Genomic DNA, 25684 nt, shown 5'->3' with positions numbered 1-25684 from the left:
CAAAGTAATTAATTATGGTAGTTTCTGAGTTTCAATGAGATGTAATATAATTGCAAAATATAAAGATATTAAAATTAGGCTGGGCAGGGTGGTTCATGCCTATAATCCTAACACTTTGGGAGGCTCAGGAGTTCAAGACCAGCCTGAGCAAGAGTGAGACTTTGTCTCTACAAACAATAGAAAAATTAACTGGACATGATGATGTGCACCACCTGTAGACCCAGCTACTCTGGAGGCTGAAGCAGGGGGATCTCCTGGGCCCAAGAGTTTTAGGTTGTAGTGAGTTACGATGCTGCTGCTGCTGCACTCCAGCACAGGTGACAGAATGAGACTCTGTCTCAAAAAAAAAATGCAAAACAAAAAGATAATAAAATTTAAATCAATTATTAGAGGTGTCACCACATAATGATGGCATATGAAAATGCAAGACTCTGTCTCTCCACAAAAGAGGAAATGAGCTGAGAAATCTGTCAGAATAAACTTCTGCATACTTCTAGAATCTTCTAAAACCTTATAACATGGGGAAGTCTTAGTGAATAAAGTTGATTTTATTTAGGAGAGTGCTGTAAGATTTTACATTGCCTGCCTACCATCCCCCATATCCCAGGACAAGAGCAACCATAAAAATAATAGCCCGTACTCCTTATGCAGGAGGAGTCATACTGATGTGGACCCCTTCTCTCCCTTCATATCCACTAATTTCTACCTCTCTCTGTACTCTGTGTTCAGCCATGTTAAGGATGATTAGGCTTGGGGACAAGGCCTCCCTGGGCTCCCTAATGAAACCAAAAGCCATAGACAGCTGTCCTAACATGCTGGGGAACTGTGGTAAATGGAGGGACTCAAACTCTTTTGGCTTTGTTGGAAACAGGTACCCAAGTCACTGTTCCATCTGGTTCTGTGGAAGTAGGAGGTTTTCAAATTCAGCTGAATTCAACAGGGTTCCCCATATAGCAAGAAAGCTAATATGACCATATGGGTGGAGCTCTTTGGGCTGACTGAATATACTATGATTGTTGCTTTTATATCTGAACATACAGCAGAAATTAAAGTATAATATGCTTTTTCTTAACCACCCCACAGGTGCTAGTGAAGCTTCTCCTATTTGGGAACAGCTATAAATAGAGCACTTTGGAAGCCAACAAACCCAAATTATCCTATTATAAGTCTCCGTGATAATCAGAAAAAGAGAACAGCTTTCCCGACATACCAGAACACCCCTTTTAAAAAGTAGCAATTAGCTTGCTTCTGGGCTCTTGTCACAACTGAATACTTAATCCTTAAAGCCCTCCCAAGTCTGCCTGATATCCATACACCTTAGAAAGGAATGTTGGAACACTGAATGTACCTAACTCCAGAAAGGGACTGTGAACTCTCAGTCTTTTCCTGGGTAATGATCAGGACAAAGGGGTGGAGGGCTATATAAGCTCATTTTGAATACTCAGCATTCTACCCTAACCATTCCTTAAGCATTATGCTCTTTTCTTTTCCCCACAGCAAACCCAAGCCAGCCTAGATGGCACACTTTCCAGGTAAGGAATGGGGCTTTGGCGATTCAAACTTTGGTTCAGTTACCTGGATTTTCTTGTGGCATTGACATGGCCCTGGATCACAAACATACTCTGGTGGACCAAAGTGAAAGAGGAAAACATAATGGAGCTCTGTCAGAAAAAACTCCCTTATCCCTCTAGCACCTCACTCATTTGGAAAAAAAAAGTCTGCTGAAAGTAGGGGATGACTGGACAAAAGGCAAAGTTGTAGCTACTAGAAATACAGCCTTTGTGCCAGTACAGAAACCTAGGCATCAGGGAAGCAAAATGTTTCGACTCTAAGGTAGGAGGGAGGGAGGGCCATTAATGATGCTGCATCTTTCAAAACTGTTCCTGCAGCCTGCCTGAGAAGAAGAAATATGCCTTGGTGTGTTTTCCCCAAATTGTTACAATCTGCTAAATCTGCCTCCCTAGTCAGTCAGCTCAGATGATTTGATTGCCATTCAAGTGAAAATAGCAGTAGATGCCCCAGGTTCTAAACCTCCCAAATAATGCACAAGACAGTCTCCCCTGCTCTCACTCTTCCAGTCCTTTAGTCATCTAGGGACAGACTAATGCCATACAGCTGGTGTCACAAACGGAAAGGACAAATTGGGCTGAATGGTCTCAAACAGGCCCTACAAAAAAAACCTCAGTTCAATTATTCAATTAGAAAACAAGGCTTACCAGCCAGCCAGGGAGTCATGCTCTAAAAAGAAGTAACCCTATGCCCACATGTGACTCTGGGTCAAAGCTAGGCATTTACTTGACTTCCTTTGGAAAACACTGTGACTTCTACCTTAGAGGTAGTTACAACAGATCTTCAAATGTTTAAGTAAACACAACCAGCAAATTGTGTAGCCTAAAGACAACTGTGAAGTGCTCTCCAAAATGAGGCTAACTTTGGTTATTTTTAGGATCTCCCTAGAGAGACAAATGACTTTTCATTTATTCCCATACTACAGGTGGTTATCACTACAATAGGAGCCATTTAATTATGAGTAAAATTTGTCTGAGACTTTAGCTGAAATTACTACTAATAAAATTGTCCTAGACTTCCTTCTTGTGAGCTATTTACTGATACATCTTGCTATACCATCAGCCCAAATGGAAGGGGCAAAATAGAAATATAAGAAAGCTACATGGGTCTCTGAAGTAGACTTCAATGTTTTATGACACTTATTAAGCTGGTTAGGTCAGGGACCCTGCTGTCATGGTTGAAGTCAATCCTGTAGGCTGGCCTCTTTCTGTCGGTTGGAGACTATTGATAGTAATCTATGAGATAAACTGAACAGATTTAATCCCAGCCTAGGTTGTTATAGATTAAACACCATGGCAATGGACTGTATACTCAAGGGAAATTTTTACCAGCAGCCAAGATGGTATTTCTGCTTCTCCTGTGAGCAAAGACACGAATGGCCTTTCCAGTGGTCCCCCATCTTTTTGGCACCAGGGACTGGTTTCATAGAAGACAATTTTTCAACAGATAGGCGAGGGAAGGGAAGGAGGTGGAGCTCAGGCACTGATGGCCAGTCCAGGGGTTGGGGACTGTAGTAACTAGACTATCTTTTCAAGGATGCCTATACAACAAACAGCCTTAGAAAAAAATAGAAATACTACCCACCTAAATGACCAGATTTCAATTGCTGCTGTAACAAATTAGTAGCTTGTTATCTTTTTTCTTTTGGAGGCTTTTTGGGAGCATCTGTTACTTAGCCTTTTCCAGATTCTAGAGGCTTCCCACATTCCTTGGATTCCTGCTTATCCCATCTTCAAAGCCAGTAATGGCAAGTCAAGTCTTATGCACAATACCCCCTCTCTGGTTCTCACTCTTCCCTTCCTCTTTCATTTATGAGGATTCTTGTGATTTCATGAGGTCCAACAACACAGGATAATCTTCCCCTCTCAAAATTCTTAATTTAGTCAGAACAACAAAAGCTCCTTTTGCCAATATGATAATTGGCACAGGTCCCAGGGCTTACGGCATGGTCGTCTTTGGAGGGCCACTATTCTGTCCATCACACTGTCTAGTATAAAAGTTTCAGGTTCTCTAAGTTTAGTATTCTTCTGCTATACAGGTATCATATGGTTCTGGTTACATCACCCTCTAGGAATTGAGGAAAAAGTACACATGTGGACACTCTGGTAAATACTACTGTAAAAAAACTATCTGATGCTGCAATAGTTCTGTCAGCATCCATAAACTATGGCAAACTTAGTTGTGCACATAAAATAGTTGCTATTACCATGGTTATTCTAATTAGGGCAAATGGCAGACATTTTATAGAAAAAGAATCACATAAGCATGGCAAGATAAACAATGACAGTATTTGCTGTAATGATGAAAGTTATGTTTTCCCATGCAAATTAGAATTTTGAAAGATTTCAATCAGCCTCCAAGCCTGGCAGCTTGCCGGTACTTAAAGACTTCTCTGATGAAATTAGTGAATATAAACAAATGTAATTTTCTAATATGATAACATTCAAAAGATCTATACAACTCAGTGAACCAGTATTTACAAATGACAAATGTGTTCTAAAATGATTGAAAGGTACAAAAGGATAAAACAGACCATAGATTTTAATACAACACATTAGAAAAAGCAAATCAACAGGGCTTCAGATTCCACATTGAGATCCTCAACAACTTTTAAGTAAAAGCATCTTGAGGCCAAGAAGTTTGAGAACTGCTCTCCTGAGTATAGTGAGGATAGACAGAAAAAGAACAAAAGTAAAGACATGATCTAGGACAGGTCCGTACCTCAGCACCTATTTCAGGCAGATCCATCTTTAGGGAAAATGTTCTCACTAGATAGAGAACTAGGAAGAGTTCCACTTCCTTCTTGGCCAATTATTCCTTAAACTATAGGCCTCCTTTTCTTAAATGATTGGTGTATCAATCAGTATAATCCAAAAAGGTGGTGAGAGAGAACTGATATACAGCATTTCCCCTTAGTCTTCATTGTCTGGCTCACTCTGACGAAGCCATCTGATTTACAGTTGATCTACTTCCTCACTTAATCATGAGTAATATCTGGTAGGCAGTTGAGATGAACAAACTCCAGTGATGAGCTAATTTCAAACACTTTGCCCAGGGATATGAACCAAAAATATGGAAAAATAAGAATAAATTATCAGTAACTACAACATTCCAAAGAGCATATTCTTCCCAGAGCAAATCTGATAAAGAACATCAACTGCCAGCAAGATAACTACTCTAGGAGTTACTGTAAGTATTCCTATTGGCAGCAAAAGGACCTACAGTAATTGCTGTGGTACACAAAAGTACATACAGATGTATGATAGGTAAATAAGAAGAAAAGAAGAGTTAACTAATGCTAAACTTAAGGATTTGGAAACCTATACAAGCCAGGAATAAACAAGAGTTTGGAAAAAGGGGAATTACAACATAGTCTTGTTTGGTTTCATAATTTCTACACTACTAGTAAGTTCTCAAATGGTATTTATAATATATACTACAAACACTATTTGCGTTTTAAAGAAGCACAATTACTTTATAGGTCACATTTAACACCTGTAACTATTTTATGGTCCTCTACTTTTCTGGTTACCTCAATGGAACATCTTTGTACAATTTTATGAAGCCACACTTCGCCAGCTCTGAGCACACCAATCATAATACACCTCTGAAACACTGAACCTTCTCTTTTTATTTGTGCTACTTAACCAGACCACTTTAACATATGTTAATACTTCTATAAGAGTGATAGGAAAAACCAAATGCTAAATCTCAATATAGAATACTTTACCTCTGGTCACCAAAATGTATGGTAACTTCTCCCCACAACAACCAATTCTTCATCAGAAAACAAGCAGGTATCCTAAGATTCAATTCAGTTCTGGCCACTATCAACATGGAGATAGCAACAGTTCCCACAGGTTAAGGGCTCAGTCCCATCAGACTACCCCCACTTCAGATGTCAATCACAGATCTCATGCTGTGAGTTATATGACCGAACCAACCAACCATAAATCAAAGGTTCCTATAATCCCCTCCTCAGGTTCAATTAATTTGCTAGAGTGGCTCAAAAAACTCAGGAAACACTTATGTTTACCAGTTTAAAGATTATAAAGGATAGAGATGAACAGCTAAAGAGAAGAGATGCATAGGGTGAGGTATACAAGAAGGAAGAGGCACAAAGTTTCTATACTCCAAAAACTTTCAGGGACCCTCACATGTTCAGCTATCTGGAAGCTCTTCAAACTCCATCTTTTTCAGTTTTTATAGGGACTTCATTATATTGGCATGATTGACTAAATCACTGCTCACTGCTGATTGACACAACCTTCAGCCCTTCTCTTCAGAGGAGTGGGAAAGAATCCTCTAATTATATGGTGGGTTTCCCTGACAACCAACCCCAATCCTGAGAATGTCTAGAAGCCCACCAAGAGTCACCTCATGAGAACAAAAGATGCTGTTATCATTCAAGAAATTCCAAGAAATTTAGGAGCTTCTCTTGAGACATTATCACAGCGGAAATGACAAAGGTATTAGCAGTTCTGTCTCAGTGACTGGTGTCAAAGACCAAATATTAGAACAAAAGATTCTCCTAACACCCCATCCTATCTATAAGGGTTTTAGGAGCTCTCTGTCGGCAATAGGGGACAGAAACCAACTATATACTTATTTACCATTTTACAGCCCACCTGCTTGTTTCTGAATACAGATCCCTTTTAACAAAAGTATAATAACAGTTTAAAGATTATCATAGCTATATTGATTGTACAGACTTTTAACAGAAATCAAAATGTGTCTCTGTTTGACACTATAACACACTAACTGCCATGTGAGTTGTATTTAACTCTTGCTAGTTTTGACCCACCGGCCTCCTGAAGTATATGTAACTCAAATGTCTCTTCACCTTGGGAGCCATGTGAACTATTTTTTGAGCTGTATGTGACTCACACAAAGAAAACAATAAAAAAGAATAATTTTTTCACTAAATTAGAAAGAATCATTTTGTTTTCTAAGTTTTTATTCTATTTTCATAATAAGACACCTTGGCCCAGAAAAATCATTTTTTTTCTAGTGTGGCAATCAATGTGTTAAACAATAGGCAATTTACTCCATTCAATCTTTAATTTACACTTGGAGGGGAGAGAGGTTGGTCAACTGGCTGTTTAGGAGGAAAAAACTTTGATCTACTGTAGCAAAGTAGGGTGACTCCAGTTAACAATAATATATTGTACATTTCAAAACAACAAGAGAAGAGGACTTTAATGCTCTCACCACATAAAATAATAAATGTTCAAGGTGATGGACATGCTAATTACCCTAATTTGATCATTACATAATTTATACAGGTATCCAAAGTTTATACTTATATCCTCTAAATATGTACAATTATGTGTCAATTAAAAACAAAATAAAAAAATAAAAATACTTTTTAAAAAAGTCAAAAGAAAACAAGAAATTACACTTGGAAGTGTTTCTGGAGACAATTGCAATGCAGCACACTTCCTAACTCATGTATCTTAAAGTCTACCTGGGGCCTAACTGAATGAAATAGAGGTATAAGGCTCAAAACTTACCAAGTCCCATTATTATAACAGATTTCTGATAATTCCTAATCACCCAACCCTATCCTTAATAATTTATTTTCATTTAGCAAAAACTGTTACTTATTTACTTACCAACAGGTTTTGCTCACGTTCAACAAGAAGCACATTTTGACCTTACCATGCTTAACAAACTTGTTCTAAAAAACACAGATACATGGAACAGATGATAATTTTGAAGCACAGTCCAACACTTGAATTTTCCACTTACTATCCTTTGTCTGGTCATGGGAAGGTCACCCTGCTAGATTTCTTATTTGTAAACTCAGTTCTATAGTGTCTACCTTCCAGAATTATAATAAGATTAAATATAATGAATACAAACATAATGAATACAAATACATAGCAAAAATTATAATAATAGGTGAAGAAGAGCATTTTACTAAATGTATTAGCTTCCTATTACAGTTGTAACAAACACTGCAAACACAGTAGATTAAAAAACACCAATTTATTATCTTACAGTTCTTGAGTCCAAAAGTCAAAGATGGATCAGCAGGGTTATGTGCTCTAGGAAAGAATCTCTCTTCTTTACCTTTTCCAGTATCTAGATGCAGTTTCCATTACTTGGTTTATCTCTTCTTCCTTCATCTTCAAAGTCAACAACACAGAATATGTCTCTCTCGCTTTCTCTCTCTCTCTCTCTGGCATCTCCCTCCCTTTCTTTTTTTCTTTAGCTATAAATTCTTCTTTTTTATTATTTTTATTTTAAAATACTTAGTTGACAAATAAGGCTTATATATACGTGAATATATAAGGTATATATATATTCATTCTAGGACACCTATTTTTCCGACTCTGATCTTCCCTGCTTTCCTGGTAAAAGAACCATCATGATTACCCAGTGCCCACCAGATAATCTAGGATAATCTCCCCATCTCAAGATCCTACTCAATGACATTTGCAAATTAACTTTTGCCAAACAGGGTAATATATTCACAGGTCCTATGGATTAGGGCATGTATATCTTTGCAAATGGAGGGAGGCATTATTTTATCTAGCACACATATATTCTCACCTTCAATATGGTTCACACTTCAATTCTTAAAAGAAAAACTTTCTTCTAAACTAATGGTACAATTTATAGATTCTGCTCCCTACCAAACAATTTTACTTGTCAGACAACAAGAGTCACCTTAGCATATAAGTATTACTCATGGCAGATTAAAGGGGGAGAAGAGTAGGAGAGTAAGCATCATTGAAGGACATTTGAAATTGTTACATTAGGATTCAAATCAACACCCAAGACAATAAACATTACCAAAATTATCTGGGCAGCACAGATATACAGCACTGGACATTTGGTAAAGACTTTTCCATCAAGTCATAAAATGTACATATTTGTAAGTGCCAACATTAATTCAACTAAGAAATAGTCTGATTTAGAAAAAAATATAATCACAGGGCCTGAATGAGTCTTAAATGTCAACTAACATTTTTTTCTTCTGAAAATGTCCTACCTGGAAAAATGTTAATATAGTTAATGCTCAACACCTTGAACACTGTATTAAATTTGTATAATACTTTGTAGGTTTTACATAATGTCACCACATCTATCATATTATGTGGAAGTTACTTTACCAATAATTATGACCAAGAAAAAAAGAATTGGGAAGGGACAGAGAAAGGAGGCAAATGGGTTTAACTGAGAACATAAGGTTAAAACTTACTTTATGTAATCAAAAAAATGTCCATATCAACTTTTTTGGAATTCTGGAATATAATCAGAACTTAAAATAACCAGAGAAATCCTTGATGAAGAAAGCTGCTACATGTCAGAAACAGAGATTTATGGCATTTTAATTTACCTAATATCCCCTAATCTCTACCTTGAGAGTGACTAGTAGGAAAGCAGGTGGAATTCCTGCTATAAAGTGCTGGTGCCAAATTGGATAATACACACTTTGCAGTGGTAGGGTGTGACCTGTCTAGCAGCTCCCTGAGTAAAGGCTGCAGAACTTTCTCAGGGCTGTAGTGGCCTGCTGGTGGTGTTTGTTGAAGTTACAACAGCCACTAGGGGCAAGGAATAACAGAGAAGGTAAGGAGTGGACAGAATAAAAATCTGGGGAAAATAACAGTCTGGAGAAAAGAAATATGGAAAAATAAGGGCTTTGGAAAGAATCCACATATACCAAGGAATCTAGTAGTGCACATGCTTCCCCAGTGAAGGATGTATGCTCAGCAAAGACCTGAGAGAATACTAGGCTTTCATATTTGGCTGACTGTTACGATGTACACAAGAAAGTATAGTCATTTCTCAGTATCTGTGGGGGACTGATCCAGGGATTTGGCTCCCTTCAGATTGAAGTCCATGGATGCTCAAGTCCCTTATATAACATGGTATAGGATATGCATATGACCTGAACACATCCTCCTATACACTTTATTTCTCGATTACTTATAATATCTAACACAATGTAAGTGCTATATAAATAGTTGTTATGCTATATTGATAAGTGAATAATGACAAGAAAAAAGTCTGTATATGTTCAATACAAATACAACCACCCATTTTTATTCTTTCTGAATCTTTTCTGTCTACAGTTGGTTGAGTTCACAGACATGTAACTCACAGTTTAAGAAGGGCCAACTGCACCCATGGCAAGTTTTAAACGGCCCAGTTAATCATTAAACACAGGCAATCTGCAAAGATCTGAAGAGTTTTTGCTGCTGTTCCTGTTTTCTCTAGGGTGTTCACAAAATTGCTTTCAAATCACTATCTGACCAAAAGCTAATGGAAGAGAATTCTGAGATTCACACACAACAAATGAAGTCTTCACAAAAATAGTTTAGTTAACAAACAAATCCAAAAATGTCCCAGAACAAAACCATAACATGCAGCAACCAGAAGCCCTGGGAAGCAGGGAAATTCCAGAGTCACAAGCCAGTGTTCACCATTGCCATTTAAAAATAAGGCCCATAGTATCTCTGCTTTGCCCTAAAATTGTCATTCTTCTCTCCTCTAACAGACCCCTGAATTTTGTCTTACTTGTGATCAAGCACTAAAATAGAGGATATGCTTCCATTAACAGCTCATCGAAGAGTTGGCTGACCACAGTGATACACATTTCCATGTCACCTGTTCACGCATATTTGCTAGCTGAATTTCTCATTAAAAGTTTCCACAATCCTGCTTACCCATCCCTATAAAAGAAAAATCTGTTTCATTTTCAGATGCTTGTAGATTTCTGAAATCAGAGTGTTCTTCCTGTTGCAATATCTTCCCTGTGTTTGAACCTAGATTTGTTTTTCTTTTACAGTTACCACATCATAATATTCAAAGCCTTAAGTTTCCACCCCACCTCCAAAATTATAAATCATGCAAAAAAACACCCAGAAAGTACAGACAATTCATAGGGAAAACAAAAATTAAGAGAAAACATCCTGGAGGAAGCCCAGGCATTCCACTTACTAAAGATTTTAAGCCAGCTGTCATAGATATCTTCAAAGGGCTAAGGAAATCAGGAAAACAATGAATGAGCAAAATAACATAAATAAATAAAAATTATTGTTTAAAAGCAACCACATTGAAATTCACTGAGGAGGCTCAACAGCAGATTTGAACAAGAAAAATCACCAGACTGGAAGCTAAATTAACTGAAATTATAGTCTGAAGAACAGAAAGAAAGAAAGAAGAATAAAGAAAATCAACACAACTTAACAGACCTGTGATACCCCAACATACCAAAAGCACACCAACATATGCACAAAGTCACAGAGCAAGACGAAAGAAAGGGGTAGAATGGATATTTGTCGAATAGCCAAAAACTTCTTCACATTTGATGAAAAGCATTAATCTACATATCAAAGAAGCTCAATGAACTCTAAGATAAAATAAAAAACTACCCTTCAAAAATGAAAGACAAATTGAAACACTCCCAGATAAACAAAAGCTGAGGGAGTATGACTAGCACACTTGCCCTGCAAAAAATGCAAAGAGCTTTGTTGGTACAGTGGTACGCACAGTTGCCTTCCAAAATATGTCCTCCAGTCAAAAATTAAAGGATACTAGACAATAAATCGAAGCCATACAAAGAAACAAAGTCGTAAAGGTAACTACATAGGTCAATATAAAAGCCAGTAACACTGAATTTTAGGTTTGTAAGTTTTTTCCTACATGATTGAAAAGACAAATTTATAAAATAATAATTATAAATCTATATTAATGACAATGTGCAAATATGTAATACGTGACAACAGCAAGGAATAAATCAAAACTATATAGAAGAGAGTTTCTACACACTACTGCAGCTGATTGAAACTAGTTTATTATACACTTAATAAATTAATTCAAACTACTACACACGTCAATTTTAATCCCCTTAGTTATTTAAGATAAAACTAACTACATACAGGAGAAGAAATGAGAAGGGAATGAAAATGCTACACTGCAAAAAAAAAAAATCAATTAAATACAGTGCATAAGTAATAAAGGAAATGAGGAACAAATAAAGCTAGAAGACATGCAGAAAACAAATAGGAAAACAGCAAAAGTAAATCCTTCCTTATCAGACCATGTAAATGGACTAAACTCTGTAATCAAAGGATAAAGAATGACAAAATGAATTTAAGAAATCACAGTCCAACCACATGCTATCTACAAGAGCTTTACTTTAAATCAAAGGACATAGACTGCAAGTCAAAGAATAGAAAAGGACCACCAGGCATGGTGGCTCATGCCTCTAATCCCAGCAACGTGGGATTATGTCTTGAGGCCAAAAGTAGTTCTAGACTAGCCTGGACAATATACAAAGAACTGGTGTCTACCAAAGTTAACCAGGTGTGGTGGTGTGTGTCTGCAGTTTCCAGTTACCTGGGAAGGTCTGATAGGAGGATCACTTGAGCACAGGAATTTGAGATAACAGTGAGCTACAATTGTGCCACTGCACTCCAGCATGGGCAACAGTTCTTAAAAAAAAAATAAGAAAAAGAAAAAAATGGAAAAGGATATTCCACCAAAATAATAAGCAAAAGATAGCTAAGGTGGTTATCCTAATATTACATAAAATAAACATTGAGACAAAATTGTTAAACGAAAGGACACTGTATGTTGAGAAAAGGGTCAATCCATAAAGAAAATATAACAATATATACACTTAACTGAACCACAAAATATATTAAGCAAAAAAGACAGAACTGAAGGGAGAAAATAAAGTTCTAGAATAACAAAATCTAATAAAGCCCATCTCTTCTTGTTCCTCACTTCACATCCCATAACCTAACCAAGAAGTGGCAGAAGAGTCACTATTCTTTTAATTCCCTTAATATTTTAAAAATAGCAATGCAAATATTATTTCTGCTTCCTGGAAAAGAGAGGTAGAGGTTAAGTCAGAAATAAGAATTTTTTTTTCAAGTCAGTGATGCAGAGGAAATAAAAAGTAAAGAGTCATAAGGAAGTAACCTAAAAGGTAAATCTGCAGATGCAAAATATTCATCCACTTTTTTTAAAAATGGGAATTCAGAAATACTTGTCTATGTATCTCAGTCTCATCTCAGTCAGCTTAGTGAGGAAGGGAAGAAATCAAAAGTAAAGAGATGTTCAGACAACCATGAGCAATGAAAGGAATATGTCTAAGTACAGAACAATGAGACTGCAGAGGCTGTGTAAGGTAGCTAACACCTGTAATCTGAGCACTCTGGGAGGCTAGATGATTGCCTTAGATCAGGAGTTTGAGGTTACAGTGAGTTATGATTGCACCACTGCATTCTTGCCTGAGGGACAGAGCAAGACCTTCACACTTTAATTAAAAAAAAAAGGAGGAAAAAGAAAGAGTAGACAGTAGAAACACAAACAGATTGATTATTCATATCCAGCTATGAGCCAGAGCTCTGCAACTCGCAGGGTCATTAGTTTTACCATTTAACTTGGTCATTTAAAATGCTCCCTGATTAGTTCTTTGTTTCTATTTCGGGGACTTTCTGTTCTCATCTCAAGGAGCACAAACAGGAACTTATGACCTAAATTATGGTGTTTTTTTTGTTTGTTTGTTTTGTTTTTATCAGAGTTCTCTCCTAGAGGAGGGCCTATGAAATCAAACACTGGGGATAAGTGAAATTCAGTCCATAGCTTCTTTTCTAATCCTGCAAACACTAGAATACAAGTAGGAGAAGGTGGGAGAAAGGACAAAAACGGGGAAAGGAAGAAAAAGGAAAAGAGAGAGAGAACTGCTAAGGGGTAACACTCTCAGGCACAAACACACAAAAATACCTGACTATAAAAAAGGCCCCCAAAAGCTAACATTACTCAAATGTAAATATAATGTAAATGTAAACTTACTCAAAAAAACACTTTGTTCAAATGTAAACTGTATTGTTGTCCTCCCTTCTCAAGTTCACGAAACACATTAGAAAAATATTGCATAATTTCAGATAGAAATGATTTTTATTAGTATTCAAGTGCATAATTAAGTCACATAAATAGCTCGAAGTGATCAAGCAGGATGTTCAACATTTCAACATGTTCAAATTCAAGGGGGAAAAAACGATATTTCCACCTTCTTAGGTCCCCTCTCCTTGAAATTTTCCTCTCCAAGGCCCTGAAAACCCCATACTCCATAAAAACTATTCGTTGTAAGAAATTTGTCGAACTGCAAACCCCGAACAAAAGGGATTTCATCCATTCTGAAAATGGTCTTGATATTCACGTATTCCGACACCAAACACTTCTTGACCTGAGTAAAGACAACAGAAACTGCTGCAGTGTGTCTCCAAGCCTGAGACTAAAGGCGCTTGAGTTTTCGCTAGCGGATAAGCGTGCGGACATACACACAAAAGGAAAGGAAGAAGGGAGGAAGGCAGACACGAGGAGAAAAAAGATCACTGGCAAGACAAGTTATCACACGACGAAGCTCTCCAATTTGGACCGAGGTCCTCTGGCGTCACTTCACATCCCCGGACTGAAGGGCAGCCAGGGAAGAGACCCGCAGAGACCAAGCGGTCTCACCACTACGCAGAGGGCGCCCGCCAGGTCTCGCTCTGGTTGAAAATGAAGCGAGACCACCAAGGGTTGGGGTTGCAAAGAGCAGCCCCAGCCACAGGGCAGCTATCTTACTACGCAAAAGCCTAGCCAGCGCGTAATAGCATACGCACGCCGTACTCTCTTGCTCCAGTAGAGGACGAATCCTGACCCCAGCAAGCCCCAGACTGCGGCGTCCAGCGCGGGTAGTGAGTCGACAGCGAGGGCTGAGAGACAGAATAGCTTGTGTCCGGGAGACCAGAGGTGCCGGCTACACGTGGCTGTCACACCCAGCGTGCCCCCACCTCGCGTTCTTCGCCCTGAGACATGGTGCGCCCCCTGACCTCCTTTCCCGCTCCCCGCGTCCAGACCCCAGCCCACCCGTAACTCTATTCCTATCCTATCTACACCCCGCCCGCACGACTGCACTCACCGTCCTCGACGTGGCACCGAGGAGAGCCAAATGTTCGTCTAGTGGCTAAAGATAACCGGAGAGTGAAGAGGAGATGCTGTAAAAGGCAGCGGGCGCGCACAGAGACACACCCCAGGACCGAGATGTAGTTTTCCCCGTCCAGCCTTAATCGCCTTCTCGGAGCTATGCCTCTTCCCCGCGCTGCCGCTTTTACCAGCTCCTCCACGAGCTAACACAGCAGCCAAACCGGCAGTCAATGTAGCATCACGGAAGCTCGTGGGCCTACAGCTTAGCCCCGGAACCTTCGTGACCAATCGCCGTTAGGAAGGCACCCCATGTGACCAGAAAAGGCGCTACATACGTATATACATATATATACATTTTTTTTCTTTTTTTTGCCTCCGCCCCACCTGCCCTCCAATACCTCATTATCCCCCAACACCATACTTTATTTAGCAGTGGCCTGGGGCTGAGGAGCATCAGATTCTGGGCGGGGCTTCAACAGCACCCAGGAGCCAAAAGTGGCAAGAGTGGGTGCCTGTAAAACTAGAAGACCACAAGCCCCAGCAGGCTGTGCGGCCACGCCTCGCCTCGGCATTGGAACTCAGTGCGGTGTTCTGAAAAGGGGAGGGTAGTCCCTGTTTCCTGTGCAGACTAGTGGAACTTGTAGTTTCTAGGGCGGTATTCCGGTGTCCGCGCGTACTAAGGTCCAGAAAAAGTTCCAGTGTTTGAGAGGGTGCAGGAGCAGGGACAGGTGGAAGTAGTCATAAAGTTGTTGTACTTTCGTTCTTGCTACTTGATCCTGTGGGAGTATCACCTGGTGTTTTTATCCATAATGATTTGAGGATAGGGGAAGTACTTAGTAATTTTAAAGGGAACGTGGAACTGGCTGCCCTTGGCTCACACCTGTACTCCCGGTATTTTGGGAAGCCGAGGCAGGAGGATCTCTTGAGGGCAGAAGTTTCGGCAACATAACGAAACTCTGTCCAAAAAAAAAATAAAATAAAATAAAATGAAGAGGAGGTGTTTTAGCTTTCAACGTATGATTCTAGTTCCGACAGTCTTAAAGAGTCCTGCCGCTCCACCACACACATCAGAGACTTGGCTATTGGAACGCAGACCTCATGTAAAGGATTCCACTTTCTCCACCATCTGTTTCCTTAAGTTTATTAAATCTATATTCTCCTTGATATGAAGGGGAATATGATATGATATGATTGATATAATATGAAGCTTCTCTGAAGAATATTACCTGTTTCCTTTTAATGTAATCAGAATTCCAATAATCATGATTTGGGAGTGAGGGTAATTCACACACCATAAAATTCCCCTTTTAAATATACAATTCAGTGACTTTTATTATATTGACCATGTTGTGCAACTATAAGTTACTATATAATCCCAACAACAGCAGCAAAAAATAAAATAAAATAAAATAAAAATCAATCCTCTTTTCCCTTCACCCCAGCAATTGGCAACTGCTAAATCTACTTTATGTATCTATAATTTTGTCTATTCTGTACATTTCATATGAATATAATCATGACATGTGGCCTTTTGTTTCTGGTTTCTTTCACTTACCATAATGACTTCAGGGTTTCAAGCTTGTAGCATATTTTCAGTACAGTCAGCACTCCATATTGGTGAGTTCAGAATTTCTAAATTCCTATAGGTGGATTTAACCAACCACAGACCACAAATACTTGGAAAAAGTAAGTGGGTGGTTGCATCTGCACAGAACATGTACAGACTTTTTTTCTTGTCATTGTTTCCGAAACAGTGTAGTATAACCTACTATTTAAATAGCCTTAACATTGTATTTGGTATTATAAGTAATCTAAAACAAGTTAAAGTATACAAGAGGGTATGCCTAGCTCATATGCAAATACTACACCATTTTATGTAAGTGACTTGAGCACCCATGGATTTTGGTATCCCAGGTAGGTCCTGGAACCAATCTCCCAAAGATACCAAAGGGGACAACTTTACTTCATTCCTTTTACTGCTCTAATATTCTAATGATTAGAGTTATCACATTTTGTTTATCCATCAATGGACAAGTGGGTTGTTTTCACTTTTTAGCAATTTTAGTGCTGCTGTAAATGTTCATGTATAAGTATTTAAGTGTCTGTTTTCAATTCTTTGGAACTGCTGAATCCTATAACAATTCTGTTTAACTTACCCAAAGAATTGACAAAATATTTCCACAGCAGCTGCACAATATTATACTCCAACTAGCATTATATAAAGACTCCAGTTTCTCCACATCTTCAATATTAATGTTATTGTCCACCCTTTTGATTGCAGTTATCCAAATGGAGGTAAAATGTTCTTTTCTGTTTATTGTTATTTTTACTGTTTATTTTTATTTTAATTAACAAATCATAATTATATATTTTTTGTAGTTTTGATTTGCATTTCCTTGATGGTTAATGATATGAACATCGTTTTGTGTGTTCATTGGCCATTTATATATTGTCTTTAGGGAAATGCTTATTCAGATCCTTTGCCTCTATCAAATTTGGATTCTCTTCTATTATTGAGATATGAGTTCTTTATGCATTCTGATAAAAGTCCCTTGAGAGATGTAATATGCAAAGTATTTCTTTTATTCTGTGAATTATTTTTTCACTATCTTTGTAGTATCCTTTGCCCCATAAAAGTTTTTAATCCAACTTATCTATTTTGCTCACTTCTACTTTTGATGTCATACCTTAAAAGCAATTGCCTAATACTAGGACATGATGATTTACTGCTATTTATTTTTCTAAAAGTTTCATGATTTTATTTCTTACACTTATAACTTTGAACCATTTTGAATTAATTTTCAAATATTGTATATGGTAGGGATGCAACATCATCCTTTCCTTGTTGATGTTCACTTATACTAGCACCATTTGTGTAAGATTATAAGAACACATCTAGACTATATGGCTATATTTCCTTCATTGAATTGTTTTGTCCTTGTTGAAAATCAACTCACCATATTTGTGAAAGTGTATTTCTAAACTGTGAATTTTATTCCATTGTCTATCCTATACCAGTACCACATTGTTTTTATTGTCATTTTGTAGTAGGTTTGGAAATTGGGAAGTGTATGTTCTTTAACTTTGTTTTAAGTATTGATTTGGTTTTCTGGGTTCCTTATAATTCCATATTAACTTTCAGATCAGTTTCCCATTTCTGGAATAACAAAACAAACAGATAAAAAAAGCCAGATGAGATTTTTAAATGGATTACATTGGAGGTGTATATTAGTTTGGGGAGTATTGGCATTATAATGATGCTGGAGTCCTCTAATACATGAACACAAATGTCTTTTAGTTTTTGTGAAGTTCTTTAATTTTTTTCAACATTATTTTGTAGTTAGATAAATCTTATACTTATTTGGTTAAATTTATTTCTATATATTTTATTTTGTGATGACATTATAAACAAAGTGTTTTCTTCACTTCATTTTCATTATTTATATTTAGAAATACAACTGGCTTTCTGTGTTGATCTTGTTTACTGCAACTCTGCAACATTTATATTAGCATTACTAGATGTGTGATGTGTGTGTGTTCCCTAGTGTTTGCTGAATACAAGATCATGTCTTACAAGTATAGTCATGCCCTGCATAATGACATTTCAGTCAGCTGATGGGACTGCATATACGATGGTGGTCACAAGGTATTTTTCCTATATCTTTTCTCTGTTTAGATATGTTTAAATACACAAACACTTTCCATTGTGTTACAATTATCTACATTATTTAGTGCAGTAGCATTCTATACAGATTTATAGCCTAGGAGCAATAATCTGTGCCATATAGCCTAGATATGTACTAGGCAGTACCATCTACATTTGTGTAAGTACACTCTAGGATGTTCATACAATGATAAAATTACCTAATGATGCATTCCTCAGAACATATCCCTGTGGTCAAGCCTAGACATGGAGAAAAACATTTCGTGTTCAACTAACTCACCTGGAGTTCCCAATATTGAAGAATTAACCCCAACTGTAATTTTTCCACCTGTAAATTGTCTACTTTTCCCTTTAAGGCAAAGCCACCCTAGAAAAACACCTAAAGCAATTACCTGAATAAAAATAATCTTCTTGTATGCACTTTCTTTCCTGATACCAGCTTAGGCAAACATGGATTTCTGGCCTTGAAGAATAGACTTTAACCACAGAGAAATTCCACTGGGCAGTCTAGGAGCCTCTGCATGCATAACCATTTAAAAGGAGCTTGTCTTTCCAGGGAAATACAAGAGGTGCTATATCACCATTGTTTCTTGTAGCTGAGTAGTACTCCATGGTATACATATACCACACTTTATTAATCCACTCGTGTATTTTTTTTTTTTAATTTCAGCTCATCATGAGGGTACATAAGTTCAGGTTATATACAATGCCCATGTCCTGCTCATCCCCCTGAGTCAGAGCCTCAAGCGTATGTTGATGGACACTTGGGTAATATGCTAAAATTAGAATTTAAAAAAACTAGATGAAAGGAAAATAATTCTATACAAAAATTTTTAATAAAAATATCATGATATAAGTATTTTTTTAAAAGATAAAAAAATAAAAAATAAAAGGAGCCTGTCTGTTAGGTTCGTATTTCTCCAAAATCCTTTTTTTTTTTTTCAACCCCTGATTTCGTGGACCTCCTAACTTTGCAGAAAGTGAGATTCCAATAAGTATGTCAGGAACATAAGAAACTCAAGTGTTAACTTTCCACCCCAAAGACAGCCTAGTGCTCAGCCTTTCCTTTGTAATTCTATCCTAGCACCCAAAGCCTCTGGGCCACTATGGATCTCCAATAGTTTCTACCTGCAAAGATGAGCAAGAGCCACAGAGGCCAAACACAAACACCAAGCTCCCGGAGCCTGCACAATGATAAATTGCTCATACAATCATAAATAAATCACATCTTATTTAGCCGATAATGCAAGGTGATATTTGCATGCGTTGCTTTCAAAATCCTGAAAAGAAAGGTGAAAGATTGCTGGGGCTCTGTCAGGAACCACAATAGCTCAGAGTGAACGGCCACACGTGTCGTCTCCTCCAGGGAGCCCTAGCTTTTTGGCTTCTCCCATCCTCTTCACAATTTGGGATGGTCAGCTCCTTTTTTAAGGGAATATCTCCCCAAAATCTAGCAACGTGAGCCACTGCAGTTGTCTTGGAATGTGAGACACTTATGAATAAGGAACTTCCCTGAAGATTGAAGCCCCTCGTGAATGCAGCAGGGCAATTTCTGCAAAGGTGTCCTTATGAGGACCAATTAAGGAGCCCATTTCAGGGATTTGGGGAGGTGATTTCAAATTTCAGTTTGTAACTGTGGAGCGAATGGGTTTTTTTCGAATTAGCAGTTAGACCCCAACTCGGCAAAATCTTTTCCACCCTTCTGGCAGAAGCACTACATGAAACACTGTCTACTCTTCATGCGTTTGATTCTCATCTTCTTTCTGCCTCTGTTCAATCCTGTAAAAGTGCTCCCTACAATATCCCCTAAGTCCTTTATAGTAGATGACCACACTCATAAAGAATGCTCTGAAAAAAATGATAGAGGCATTCCAGAACACCGGCTACCTAGGTATAGTGGTGGCGCCTAGGTAATGTGCCTGTGCCTCTCTCATGTGTGTGTGCGTGCACTCCAGTGACAAGAGCCTCACCACTTCTGGAGCGATCCCTGATGCCAAAGCCATAGTGGGAAAGGAAGGGTGATTGAGGAGAACCAGTGTTTGGGTAGATATCATGGGAATCACAGTTAGTTTCCTCAAAGTTCAAGAGTCAGGGAAATACCCAAGCCTGTCCCAAGGCAAGTTGGGACTTTCCAAAGTCAATATCTGTTTACCTTACTAAGAAAAGACACATGAATGTATCTTTAGTGATAAACGATAATTTTTGAAACGCGGTAAAACTATAGCTTTCATACAGATGTAAAATACATAGGTGTTGAAGGTTATCTACTCCAAAATGAAGAAAAAAGGAAGATGGTATAATGCCTTAAAAGAGAAATCAGAGAAGCACAAATTTATATGGTGTAAAGGAATATTGAAATGACTGGCAAAACTGACTCTTAGTGGGGAATGTCCTACGTGGGGGGGGGGGCGGTTTGCTGTGTTTCTCAGGATAGATTCAAACTACTGGGCTTGCCTGATCATCTTGCCTTACTTAGCATCCCATGTACCTGGGACTACAGATGCAAGCCACCATGTCTGGTTTTATTTTTTTGATTTAGTCATTTATTGAAATAAACTTCCTCCTTAGAACTGTGTTTTCTGTATCCCATAGGTTTTTGTGTATTCTTTCCATTTTCATTTGTTTCAAAAAATTTTTGCTTCCTTCTTAATTCCTTCTTAATTCCCTCATTGGTCCAATGTTCATTCAGAAGCATGTTGTTTAATTTCTATTTGCAGTTTCCAAATTTCCTGTTCTTACTCATTTCTAGTTTTATTCCATTGTGGCCTGAGAAGATATGTGACACTTTTTGCTTTTTAAAAATTTGTTGAGACTTGTTTTTTGTTTTGTGGCCTTACAAACAATCTTGCAGTCTTATGGAAATTGTTCTACCTGCTGATGAGAAGAACATTTATACTTTTTTTTTCTTTAAGAGGTAGGGTCTTGCTCTGGTGCCTAGGCTGGAGAGGCTGGAGTGCACTGTCAAAGTTAAAGCTCACTGGAGCCTTGAACTTCTGGGCTCAAGCAATTACCCTGTCTTAGCCTATTGTGTAGTTGGGATTATAGGTTCCAGGCACCATGCTGGACAAGAATGTGGATTTGTTCTGCATCTATTGGATAAAATGTTTTGTAAATATGTCTTAAGTCCATTTGGTGTAAACTTCATTTTAAATCAAATGTTTCTTTGTTGAATTTTCTGCCTAAATCTGGAGTTCCCCTCCCTCTACCCACAAGGTATCAGTCCATGGCCTGTTAGGAACTCACCCGTACAGTAGGAGGTGAGTGACAAGGGAACCAGTGAAGTTTCATCTGTATTTACAGCTGCTCCCCATCACTCCCATCACTGCATAAACCTCATCTCCTGTCAGATCAGTGGCATAAGATTTCCCAGGAGTGTAAACCCTACTGCAAACTGGGCATGAGAGGGTTCTAGGTTGTGAGATTTTATAAGAATCCAATGCCTGGTGATCTGAGGTGGAGCATAGGTGTTGGTGCTGAGGAGCAACTGAAAATACAGATTATCATCAGCAGAGAGGCTTGGCTGCACAATAAATGTAATGCACTTGAATAATTCCAAAACTATCCACCTCCTTCTAGTTAGTAGAATAATTGTCTCCCATGAAACATGTCCTTGGTGCTGATCTAAGTGATGTGTCTAATGTTGAAAGCAGGATGTTTAAGGCACCAGATATTATCATATTGGACCTTTCTGTCTTTTTAGATTTATATACCTGAGTGCTCCTGTGTTGGGAGGAGCATATATATTTAGAATTCTATCCTCTTGCTGAACTGACCCCTTTATTATTATATGATGACATTATAATGTTTTATAATTTTTTATTTAAAGTCTTCTTTATTTGATATAAATATAGGTATTCTTGCTTGCTTTTGCTTTTGGTTTCCATTTGCATGGAATATCTTTTTCCATGACTTCACTTTAAATAGGTCTTTACAGACAAAGTGAGTTTTCACAGGAAGTTTACCATTGGGTCACTTTTTAAAAAATCTGTTCAGCCATATATTTTAAGTTAAGAGTTTAATTTGTTTACATTTAAGATTGTTATTTATAGGTGAGGACTTTTTCTTATGATTTAATTAATTATTTTCTGGTTATTTTGTCTATATTTTATTCTTTTCTTTCTCTTTTATTGTTTATGATTGTTGGTAGTTTGCTCTAACATTTTGACAGCTTTTTCTTTCTTACTTGTGTGTCCATTCCACCAGTAAGTTTTGTGTTTTTGTTTTCATGATAGTAGATACCATCTTCTTGCTTCTGGATGTAGCACTGTCTGAAGCGCTTTTTGTAGGGATGATCAGATAGTGATTAATGTCCTCAGTTTTTGCTTGGCTGGAAAATATTTTATTTCTTCTTCACTTTTGTATGATAGTTTCCTGGGTGTAGAATTCTTGACTGACAGTTTTATTTCCCAGTACTTTTAATAATCATCCCATTTTCTCCTTGCTTGTAAGGTTCTGCTGAGAAATATGCTATTAATTTGATGGAAATTACCTTATATGTGATTTGATATGTTCTCTTACTGTTTTTAGAACTTGCTGTTTGTCTTTGACTTTTGACAGTTTGACTTTAATGTGCTGTAGAGATCTTCATGGCTGAAATCTACATAGGGGATTTTGGGCTTTCTGTGTCTGGATGTGTAAATCTTTCAGGAAACTCTAAATGTTTTGGGGTATAATTTTGTCAAGTAGTTTTTCTATGCCTTTCACCCTTTCATTTCCTGAAACTTCCATAATTCAAAAATTTGTTCACTTTTTGATGCCCCATGTATCACATAGGCTTTCTTCATTCACTTTAATTCTTTTTGTTTGTTTGTTTCTTATTGGATTATTTCAAAAGACCTGCCTTCAAGTTCAGAAATTCTTTTCTTTGTTTGATCTAGTCTATTGTAGAAGCTCTCCATTGTATTCTTATTTTATTCATTGAATTCTTCAGTTCTAGTGTTTGTGTTTTGTTTTTATAATGATATCTATCTCTTTGTTGAATTTCACATTCAATCATGGATTGTTTCTTCTTTCTTTGTGTTGTTTATCTGTGTTTTCTGGTATCTCACTGAGCTTCTGAAACATTATTATATTCAATTCTTTTTCAGGTATTTTGTAAGTTTCTTTTTCATTAGCATATATTCATAGAAATTTATGTTCTCTTGGAGTTGTCAAATTGCCTTGATTTTTTTTATGTTTCTTATATGTTTACATTGGTACCTGTACCTCTGGGACAACAGTCACTTCTTCCAAATTGGCTTGGATAGGAAAAACTCTTTTCCTTTAGGTGCATCTGTAGAGTTGGCTAGGGAGTATGCTTTGGGTTTGAATCTGAATGTGTGTTATAGTGTGATCTTCATATGGTTTCTTGGGCTATAATTAGTGTCAATAATGTCTGTGAGTTCCTCAGTGTCTTAAGAGCCTGGTTGTTAGTGGAGAATCTGGTCAGGCTTTGCTTGGGTAGGGATGCCTGCCGAGGTGAGCCTTGGGCCTGAGTAGTTAGGGTAGCAAGATAGGTATGCCTATTCTTGGATCCCCAGGTGGTGTGCACAGGCACTATTGGTAGTGGGTCCAAAATAGTCAACAATGGACCTCTAGATGACTTGCTGCAGTGCTGGAAGTGCTATCAGTAGGGTGGGCTGCTGGATGGGTCCTCAGGTCTCCTGGGTGGCAGGTGTGGTATCAGGAATGACAGCAGTGGTGGTGGGCAAATCCTCAGGTCCACAAGTGTCATGCATAGGTGTGACCAGAGGTGGTGGAAGACCTAATGGGCCAGTCTCCAGACCTCTAGGTGGTCTATGAAGGTGGGAGTCATTGACAATGACAGTGGAAGTCAGGGAAGGCTCATCTTCAGGGCCCCAGTAGGTATGCATAGTTGCTGGCAAGGTAGGAAGGACAGGTCAACTACCAGTCATCCTTTTGGTGTGTACAGGCAGCAGCATGCTTGGTGGGATTATCTTCAGGTTCTTAGAAATTGTGTGCAGGTGCTGGAAGTGGCAGGACAGTGGTCCATTGTTGGTGCCAATGATGTACCCTGGTGACAGAGACAGCAGGCAGAGTGAGTTCATCCCCAGACTCCTGCACAATTCATGTGAGTATTGACAGTTGCAGTGGTCAGGAGAGTCTGTACTCAAGTCTCCCCAGTGAGGTGTCAGCTCTGATGACAGGCAGGTTGTTTGCTGATTGGTGCACTCAGGTGGCAGGAGTGGTGGTGGCAGTGGGTGGGGCAGACTGATCTCAGGCAACCAGATGGTGCCCAGTCAGGCTGGTCTCCCAGTCCCTGAAGAAACATGTAGGCATGTCATAGTCTCGCTGCTTGGGGTGAGGTTACTCTCAGTTGCAAGGCCCCAGAAAGGCAGCTCTTAGGCTCTGTGGAGCCTGAACTTTGGCTCCTTTTGTCCCAGAGACAGCCTACCTCATGGGCTGCATCACCCATTCCCTAGGAAACTGCATGGGCTACAGTGTTGGGGATTGGGCCAGACCACTGGGTCTAGCCAGCATGGCAAGTTAGAGCCTTCTGCATGGATGTGGAGGGTATCAGTGAAGATCCTGGGATGTGGAGATGTGGGGGCCTTTTGGCCCCAGAGTAGAATGCAGTCTGGTAGGGACTGGGCTCTCCAAATGGTGCCATGCTGCAGCTGCTTGAGTATGTGGAGTGTAGGACTCAGCACAAACCTCCCTCTCTGGAACAGTGCTGTCCCACTGGCTCCAGGGAGTTCCATATGCTAGTCTCAGGGCACATCAGGGCCAAGGGTAGTCTCCCCTGCAGCTAGGATTGCAGGAGTCAGTGGTGGGGATGTCAACTACTTAGGGTCTTTCTACACTCTAGGGAGGCCCTCCTGACTCCAAGCCAATCCTGATGATTTTGGCTGCTCTGCTTCTCTCTTTTCATGCCTTAGATGTTCTCCATCTTGTTCCTGGTGAATTTCAGTGTTCTGACTTACATGCTCTATTCAACTTGTGATCATCCACTCACTGTTTTGGTCCTTCTTTTAAACAAGGCCAGTCAGGCATCTTGTCTCCAGTCAGGTATCTTGAAGCACTTTCATTCCTCATATAATCTTGTATACGATTTGTTGGAATTGTATTTAAAAACTCTTCTCTCTGTCTGTCTGTCTGTCTGTCTCTCTCTCTCTCTCTCTCTCTTCCTCTTTCAATCTGTTGCTAGGGTTTCAAACTATTATTGAAACTTAATCTGCATTGTAACAGTATTAAGAGGGTGGGAAATTCAACTATGATATTTGAGAGGTGAGATCTTTGGAAGGTAATTAGATTAAATGAAGTCATGAGGGTGGAATATTAGTGGGTTTTTTTGTTTCTCTTAAAAATACCTCTGTACCCATTTAATAGTCACTTCCCACCTCTTGCTTCCCATACTTAGCCCTTACTGTACTTTCTGTTTCTACAAATGTTCCTATTCTGGACATTTTATATAAATGAAGACAGAGTAATAAAGACAGCGTGAAACTATCCTAAGAATAGGTATATAGACCAAGGGAATAGAATTGATAATCAAGAAATAAATGAAGATATTAGTGG

General features: G+C 38.5%; 1 protein-coding gene across 4 annotated transcripts in view; it reads right to left on the bottom strand.

The window, feature by feature from the left end:
- The window catches only part of TXLNG (taxilin gamma), a 40752-nt gene extending 26019 nt beyond the window's left edge, over positions 1 to 14733 (bottom strand). For all 4 annotated transcript variants that reach the window (XM_045539023.1, XM_045539026.1, XM_045539027.1 and 1 more), the window contains exon 1: positions 14498 to 14733. The gene's annotated coding sequence lies outside the window, so the exon portion shown is untranslated. The remainder of the gene's footprint in view (positions 1 to 14497) is intronic.
- Between the last annotated feature and the right edge of the window lie 10951 nt (positions 14734 to 25684).

The sequence above is a fragment of the Lemur catta genome, chromosome Y (genome assembly GCF_020740605.2).
Source record: "Lemur catta isolate mLemCat1 chromosome Y, mLemCat1.pri, whole genome shotgun sequence".
Lineage (NCBI taxonomy): Eukaryota > Metazoa > Chordata > Mammalia > Primates > Lemuridae > Lemur > Lemur catta.
The sequence above is the reverse complement of the archived record's forward strand: the minus strand, read 5'-3'. Positions and strand labels throughout refer to the sequence as shown.